At 36.4% G+C, this 9,253-nt stretch overlaps 1 non-coding gene across 1 annotated transcript; it reads left to right on the top strand.

Moving 5' to 3' along the window:
- Nucleotides 1-8,591: 8,591 nt before the first annotated feature.
- On the top strand, nt 8,592-8,702 carry LOC112133562 (U6 spliceosomal RNA). The gene has a single exon (XR_002915205.1). It is a non-coding gene; the product is annotated as a U6 spliceosomal RNA (small nuclear RNA).
- Nucleotides 8,703-9,253: the final 551 nt, after the last annotated feature.

The raw sequence follows: 9,253 nt of genomic DNA, 5'->3' as shown, positions 1-9,253 counted from the left end.
TACTGTACTGAACACAGTGGATATAAACAAAAATAGCAACTGTTAAATATTTACTGATTACCCTTTGCCAAGTACCATTCTAAGTTTCTTTGGCATGCATCAACCCATTTAATTTTTACAATCCTGCAAACATGAATAAGGCATGGTTCCTTCTCTTAAGGGAATTTCATTGTGTGTGTATGCTTGGGTATGTGTATGTGTGTATATTTTACGCTGAAGATTAACATTTTCACTGATGGCTCCTCTAAGGAATCATCGAATCTTTGTTGGCCATTGATCTAAGCTGGCTAGCAAGTTTCCAGGAGCCTCACCAAATGGATTAGTCTGTATCCTGGGAGCTTGGAGCCAATGCTAATCATCCCAAGGGCAATTAAGGCAAGAGGCCCAGCAAAGTCATCTTAGTTACAAAATAAGAAGATAGCATTAGTCTCTATACCTCAACCTCTGCCCTGCCAAGAGAGCATTCTCATCTCCTTTTCTGCAAAATATTGCTTGTCAGTCAGACTTGTCTAATATCTTAGCAACACAAACAAAACCCAAGGAAAGCCAAGCATTGTAGTTTGGTTGTTCATGATTTGATTGGTACCATGATTTAGTAAATTACTTTTTCTGAGGGTTCTTTTTTGGCTTGTTTAAAGCCAAGGACCAAATGTAGCAATAAAAATCTAAATTACCTTGGCTCTTTGCTGAAATGCTCAATATTCCAATCGTTGTGCTTTGCTGTAGTGCCAGGGAGAAGAGAAAAAACAGGCGACAATGATACTGCATTACTGATTCACTCTACTCATTAGATTATATTGAAATGTTATGACTTGCTGGGCTCAGAGAGTTATTCAGTTTTTGCCTCCAGCCATTTCAAAATAATTTTTTGTTCCTACATAACACACTACAACATTATTTGGAGTAAGACTTTCTAATTGGAAATAGTAATTTTTAGATAGCAAATTAAGGCCTTTACCAAATAATGTTAAATTATCATCAAGATTACATTTTCATGAATAATTAATCAATGCCACTTCAGCTGTTTAGCTATTTAGTATTGTTGAACTCTGGCAATTGTTAGGTTTAATTGTATTCTCTTGAGTTCAACAGCAAAAATAAAATCAGGTCATACATTTGCACTATCTTGTCAGACAAAAAAAAAATTCACTGAATAAAAATGACCCAGAAGGCATGTTTTTGGTAAGCCTTTTCCAAAATGTTATAGTTATGTTAGCACTTGCTACTTCAATTTTGGTAGAAGTCTTTTACTTTAATCAAGGTAAAACAAAGGCTTTCTTCAATATAGCTTTTGTGTTGTAATTCCAGAGATTTTTCTATATTAATTTTTAACCGAGTGCAGGATCAGTATAACAGAAACACTTTTTGGTTCAATTATTTATTTGGTCCCTCTGTTTAAAGAGGGTAAAAACAATGGACTATTCTTACTGATTTGCCTAGGGTTTCAAACATATGAAGACAGCACGTACTCATATCTACTTCAGTGAAGTAAAATGTTACAATTCATCATGGATATGATGAAAACAATCAATGGCCTAGTTTAATAGGATCCTATCATCATCTCGTGCCTCTTCGGCAATGTCTTAAAATGATTTTTACCATAATTAAAGTACTTGAAATTACTTGTTCTCTCATAAAAATCAGATTATACTTTTATAATCTGACTTAAAAGTCAGATTATATTTTTAGTAGAATTTTATTCTAATGAGTGTAGGCCCTTTCTATTAACCTTAACAGTCAAGAAACACGAAACAACGGGAGAATATATCATTTGAGACTTCAAACTAACTGTTTATGCTAATATGACAGGAATGACTGCTTAAGGACAATTTTATCATATCAATTTCAATTTTTACATAGGAGAAAAATGAAATATGTTAAATAGCTATTGTCATTTCTGCCTTTACTCTCGGGGTATCAGCTAAATTATTCCTTTATCAACATTTGTGTGCTTTGCTATGTGATAGCTCCAACTTTTTTTTAGCAGCTGAACTTGATGAAAGTAGGGTACTCAATGGGAAATGAGCCTTGGGGTGTTAGGATTCTCAGAGTGGCAGTAGGGGTTGAGGAGCAGATCGGGGGAAGGGATATAAGTTAAACAGAAAAACATTATCTCTCAGATAAGCTTTGAAGTCAGCAAAGTAGCAGCCACAATGATCATTGGCATCAGCCTAGTATTATCACTTCTGTTTGCTATATCCCCTTGCGAAGTCTGGATATTCCTAGAATGTCTAGATATTTCAGTTAGTAGATGTGCTGCTGGGAGATGCTCAGAAAAAGGAAAAGAATAAATACTTATTTATCACCTATAAGTGCCAGGCACAGTAGCGATACTTTCATGTTCTAGATCTCATTGGGTCACCATGCTAATCCTCCAAAACTCATATGATTATTTTCATTTTTCTTTACTACTGGGGATATTAAGGATGAGAGTAGTTAAGCAGTTCACCTAGAGTCCCACTAATTATGCAATAAACAGCTAATTGCTCTAGCAGCCACATTAGTGGGGAGAAGAAAGGGACCAAATAGGTCAACACGGATATTTGGTGCTTGTCCTTTTGAACATGAACACTAAAGATTAATCTCAGAACACCATGGCACTAAGATAGTCACATGAAAGGATTTGGAATTAAACAGTTTTAAGAGGTGAATGTTTTGAATTCATTATCTACAAGCTCTTGGTTTAAACCTCTTATCCTGGGGTAAACGTGTTCATCTTTATTTTTCCCATACCACCCTCCCACCGTGCTTTCTACATCATGATTATTCAACATTCAATTTGTAATCTTCTTACAGAAGCAAGAAAAAATCGTCATTTTATAAAGTGGTATAATTGTAATAGTGTCCACCCCGGGATATTTATGCTTGTCATAGTAATTCAGGACTCGATTGGAGAGTTAAAAAGTGAGTAAACAAAAAGTAATTAACAGTGTTGACCTGTATAGCAAAACATAATTTGTTAAAGGAAGGGCAAAAGGAGAGAGAGAGAGAGAGGAATCGTAATACAAAAGATCAATAATATATAAGATTTTAACATTTGAAATTAAAATTAGGAGAGAACTCACATGAATAATTAGTATCTCATGTTTCCTGTGAAAACAACTACCTCTGCTGCCTACAACTGGAATTACCACATATAGCAGACAAGAGCTTCTTTCACTAATTGGGTCAGATTATATTTTTAGTACAATGTTATTCTAATGAATGTAGGCCCTTTCTATTAACCTTAACAGTCAAGAAACATGAGACAATGGGAGAATATGTCATTTGAGACTTCAAACTAACTGTTTATGCTAATGTGACAGGAATGACTGCTTGAGGACAATTTTATCATATCGATTGCAATTATGAAGGGAAAATAAAATCTTCTCAAGTATTCTTCACTCTCTCTGAGGTAATTAAATTTTATAACCTTTGCTAAACTCTTCAAACAATAGACTCTTGAGGAAATATTTTTTTTAAAACTATAAAAAAAAACTATTGTCTTCCCAAAATTCTGTTGGGTTGTTAGATTTAGCAGTTCTCTTTATTTCCATTGCAGGAAGTGATCATCAACATTATCATTATTTTAAACATCATCAGTAATCTCTTTTATCAAATCTGTAGGGCACTGTTCTGGAAAGAGAATCAAAAGGTGTAAGATATAGTCCCTGCCCTTGACAAGTATGTAATCTAAATGAAGACATTTACTACCTTCGTTAAAACTGGTCCAGAATAATTTGTTCAACCCTATGATTTATTAGAATCATTCAGTGGAAACACATATGGGAATGATATTGGAGTTAGATATTTTGAAATAAAGCCTATCTCCTGCCTTTGCTAAGAGATACACATGATGGTTTAAAAGATGATGCAGATGGTATTTGTTTCCTTTCTGCAGGCAGAAGGAAATGCATTGATTCCTAGAGGATAAAACACGTATTCTCTGAGCACTTTTATTTGAGTGACTTGAGAAAACAGTTCAAGTCCACCTCTGCAACTAATTGGCAGTGTGACTACTGCCTCTTGTAGTATTACACATTTTTGTTCCAGCTGCTATCCTGAAGTAGGAGCTCTCAGTGTCTTTGACTTAAGAGAAATCCTATATAATTGGCTAGGATGGCATATCTGCACCAGTCAAGCATAGTGTCTTGCCTTTTTCCTTCATAACTAAACTGGTTGACAAATAATGCTGAAATTGTAATGAACTCTATGCCTCTGATGTACTTACAAATTAGTCTTATATGTGAAAATCTATTTAACATTTCCATGACATAGACATCGTGTACAAAAATGTTTTATCATACACTATACAATAATGCTCATCACATGTTAAAATATCATGACATCTTTTACACTGATTTTCAGTGCTTGAATTTGGGAGAAGCGAGGGGAGATAATTTTTTCTACTGAAACTGGAGATACGAAAATAAGTCATGGGGATAATTGGGCAAGCGCATTTCCTGAAAATATCCTGTATTTTTCTGGTTTATTTTGTTTGCTTGATAATCAGTGTTTACGTGATTACCAAATTTCCTTTATTATCACATTTAATTGAAAGTTAATCATCTATTTCCTTTATCAATGAATGTTTTGTTTTTACAAAATAATGTGCAGCAGTCGCACAGATCAGTTGATGTGGGTGAATGAGGTCATCTGAGGCTTTCCACTTTCATACTACAGTCTATTCTTCATTAGAAACATTGAAGAAGTTGTTTAGAACTTCAAGAGAATTTACAACCTTGAGATTACAGGTGTGTTTTCTTTTTGGTTGGTTTCAAAAGTAAATTTTCAAACCCATAGAAAAGTTGAAAGAAGAAAACAATGAATACGTGTATACTCTTCACCTAGAACCATCAAATATCTATATGGGGCATCAATTTTTCTACTTGATAAACTTTTTTTGTATTTTAATTTTTTCATTTATTGTTTATCTATTTTTAACTTTTACTTTAGGTTTGGAGATACATGTGCACGTTTGTTATAAAGGTAAACTTGTGTCATGGGGGTTTGTTGTAGAGATTATTTCATTACTCAGGCATTAAACCTCGTACCCATTAGTTATTTTTTCTACTCTTCTCCCTCCTCCCACACTCCACCGTCAAGGAGGCCTCAGTGTCTATTGTTCCCTTCTTTGTATTCATAAGTTCTCATCATTTAGCTCCTGCTTCTAAGTGAGAACATATGGTATTTGGTTTTCTGTTATTGCATTAGTTTTCTAAGGATAATGGCCTCTAGCTCTATTCATGTTCCCACAAAAGAAATTATATCATTCCTTTTTATGGCTGCATAGTATTCCATGGTGGATACACATATTTTTAAGGAGAGTTTAAATTCAATATCATCTAATATATAGTCTATATTCACATTTCCCTAACTGTCACAAGTTACTTCTTTTCTTGCTTTTTAAAAACATTTTCTTATTAGAAATTAATATATGTGCATGTTAGAAATGCAAAAAGTAAAAAAGGATATCTCATGGAGCCTAGACTATATTCTATCTCTGACCCCATTGTGCAAATACTGTGAATCATTTCACAGGTATGGTTTTAGAAATTTTCTACAAATATACACTACATATTTTTAGATGGATGGAAACATTCTATAAGATAATAGAAGGTATTTTCATATAAACACATATAAATATCCTGTTTTCATATGAGCACATATAAGTCCTACTCACTGATGTTTTCTTAATTTAATAACCTTTATTTTTAGAGCAGATTTAAGTTCATAGCAAAATTGAGTGGAAAGTATAGAGAGTTCATATATGCTCCCCGTCCCCAAAGACACACAACCTCCCCTACTATGGACATCCAGCACCACAGTGGTGCATTTGTTACAACTGATGAATCTACATTGACACATCATTACTATCTGAAGTCCATAGTTTACATTGGGGTGCTCATCCCCAGTGCCTGGGTTATCAGGGGCTGGAGTCTCCTAGGGTCAGCTTGTATCCTGGGTTTGCTGGAGCATGGAGTTATGGGGACTAGCCTGGAGACTGGGGCAGCAGGGACTGGCCTGGTTCTGGGTGGCTTGGAGCTTATATCTGTGGGGACTGGCCTGGAGCCTGGAGTTGTGGGGTTCAGTCTGCAGGTACCAGCTTGGAGCCTAGGGCTGTGGGAGCCAGCTGGCACTGAGTTTCACTGGAGCAATGCTGGTGCCGGGCCTGTGGCAAAGTCTGAGACTCACTTTACTCTCCTTCCCCCACTTGGAGGATATCTATCTCCATGTTATGTTGCCTGGCTTGAAGGGGTGATGTGATGCAGAAAAGGAGAAACTGTTCTTCCTACTTTCTTCAGTGGGTCCTTTCGAAATTCTCTGCTACATACAGGTGCTATAATCTCTCAACTGAATTCCTTAGCTGTTATGAAGATATTTTCATGCATGGAGAGTTGTTCAAATAGATGTTTCTATGAGGGGATAAGTGCTGGAAAGTCCTATTCCACCATCTTGCTGATGTCATGATCCAAGATCCACACTTCCTCTTTCTTTCTTTCTTTTTTTTCTTTCTTTCTTTCTTTCTTTTTCTTTCTTTCTTTCTTCCTTCCTTTCTTTCTTTTTTTCTTTCTCTCTCTCTCCTTCTTTCTCTCTTTCCTTCTTTCTCTCTCCTTTCTTTCTTTCAAGGCTAGTCAAGTGAAGCAATGGAAATAGAGAGAGAACAAATAAATCTGTAACCAGTTATGATCAATTAGTTGTAAATAGCACTGTACTCCAACCAGCCATCACTATCTTTTGATTAGTCTTAGCATGGTATATCTTTCTCCATCCCTTTACTTTTAATCTATATGTGTCTATGTTTTAAAAGGGTTTCTTGTAGACAATATATAGCTGGGTCTTATTTTTTGATCCACTCTGGCAATCTGTCTTTTAATTGGAGTATTTAGACAGCTGACATTTAAAGGGTTGTTAATATAATTGGATTAATATCTGTGATATTTGTGACTATTTTCTATTTGTTGCCCTTGCTATTTGTTCCTATTTTTATCTTCCATACTTCTTCTGACTTTTGAGGTATTAATGGAGCATTTTATTATGATATAGTTATATAATGATATATATGATATACATATCATATATTATAGGATATTATAACATATGATTCCATTTAGTCTTCTTTCTTAGTATATCAATTATGCCACTTCATGTTTTTTTTAAGGTGGAGTCTCACTCTGTAGCCCAGGCTGGAGTGCCGTGGTGTGATCATGGCTCAATGCAGCCTCAAACTCCTGGGCTCAAGTAATTCTCCTGCTCCAGCCTCCCAAATGGCTGAGATTACAGGTGCACACCACTGTGCCTGGCTAATTTTTAAATTTTTTGTAGAGACAGGGTCTCGCTATGTTGCCCAGACTGGTCTTGAACTCCTGGGCTCAAGCAGTCCTCCTCCCTCCACTTCTTAAAGTGTCGGGATTACAGGCGTGATTCAGTGCACCTAGTCACCTATGCTTCTTCTTAAAATCTTTAAAGTGGTTGCCCTAAAATTTGCAATACACACTTACAATAAATTCAAGTCCACTTTTGAATACAGGCATAGCCTTGCTTAATTGCACTCTGTGAATACTGTGCTTTTTACAAATTGGAGGTTTGTGGCAACCCTGCATCAGGTAAATTTATTGGTACCATTTTTCCAACAGCATTTGCTCACTTTGTGTCTCTGTGTCACATTTTGGTAATTGTCACAATATGTTAAATATATGTATATATATATATATATTTTTTTTTTTTTTAGATAGAGTCTTGCTCTGTCACCCAGGCTGGAGTGCAGTGGTGTGATCTTGGCTCACTGCAACATCCGCCTCCCAGGTTCCAGAGATTATCCTGCCTCAGCCTCCCAGGTAGCTGGGACTACAAACGCGTGTGACCATGTTGGCTAATTTTTGTATTTTTAGTAGAGATGGGGTTTCGCCATGTTGGCCAGGCTGGTCTCGAATTCCTGACCTTAGGTGATCTGCCCACCTCAGCCTCCCAAAGTGCTGGGATTACAGGCATGAACCACCACACCCAGCCTCTCACTTTAAATCAAATGCCAGAAATAATTATGGTTAATGAGGAAGGCCTTTTGAAAGTCTGTATAGACTGAAAGCTAGATGTCTTGTGGCAAACCATTAGCCAAGTTGTGAATGCAAAGGAAGAGTTCTTGGAGGAAATTAAAAGTGTACTCCAGTGAATGCATAATGCTAAGAAAGTAAAACAACTTTATTGCTGATATGGAGTAAGTTTTACTGGTCTGGGTAGAAGCTCAAACCAGCCACAACATTCCTTTATCCAAAGCCTAATCCAAGAAAAAGCCCTAACTGTTCAATCTATGAAGGCTGAGATAGGTTAGAAAGCTGCAGAAGAAAAGTTGGAAGCTAGCAGAGGCTGACTCATTAGGCTTAAGAAAAGAAGCCCTCTCCAGAACATAAAAGTGTAAGGGGAAGCAGCAAGTGCTGATGTAGAAGCTGCAGCAAGTTGTCCAGAAGATCTACTTAAAATAGTTGATGAAAGGTGGCTATCCTTACAACAGATTTTCAGTGGGGGGAAAGAAATGTTATATTGGAAGAAGATGTTATCTAGGACCTTTACAGCTAGAGAGAAAAAGACAGTGCCTGGCTTCGAAACTTCAGAGGGTGCTGGCTTTGGCAGCACATATACTAAAAAAAACTGGGATGATACTGAGAAGATTAGCATGGCCCCTGCACAAGGATGACATGCAAATTAGTGAAGCATTCCATAAAACAAACAAACAAGCAAACACTTCAAAGGACAGGTTGATTCTCTTGTTAGGGTCTAAGGCAGCTGGTGATTTTAAGTTGAAGCCAATGTTCATGTACCACTCCAAAATCCTAGGGCCCTTAAGAATTATGTTAAATCTACTTTGCCTGTGCTCTAGAAATGGAACTACAAAGCTTGGATGACAGCATATCCATTTGCAGCATGGTATACTGAATATTTTAAGCCCACTGTTGAGACCTACAGCTCAAAAAAAAAGGATTCCTCTCAAATTATTACTGCTCAATGACAATGCACCTGGCCACCTAAGAGTACTGATGGAGATGTACAAGGAGATTAATATTGTTTTCAGGCATGCTAACACAACATCCATTCTGCAACCCATGGATCAAGGAGTCATTCCAACTTTCAAGTATTAGTATTTAAGAAATACATTTCATAAGCTATGGCTGTCACAGACAGTGATTCCTTGGATGGATCTGGAAAAATTAATTGAAAATCTGGAAAACATTCACTATTCTAGATGCCATTAAGAACATTCATGATTCATGAGAGGAGG

The sequence above is a fragment of the Pongo abelii genome, chromosome 4, assembly GCF_028885655.2.
Source record: "Pongo abelii isolate AG06213 chromosome 4, NHGRI_mPonAbe1-v2.0_pri, whole genome shotgun sequence".
NCBI lineage: Eukaryota > Metazoa > Chordata > Mammalia > Primates > Hominidae > Pongo > Pongo abelii.
The sequence above is the reverse complement of the archived record's forward strand: the minus strand, read 5'-3'. Positions and strand labels throughout refer to the sequence as shown.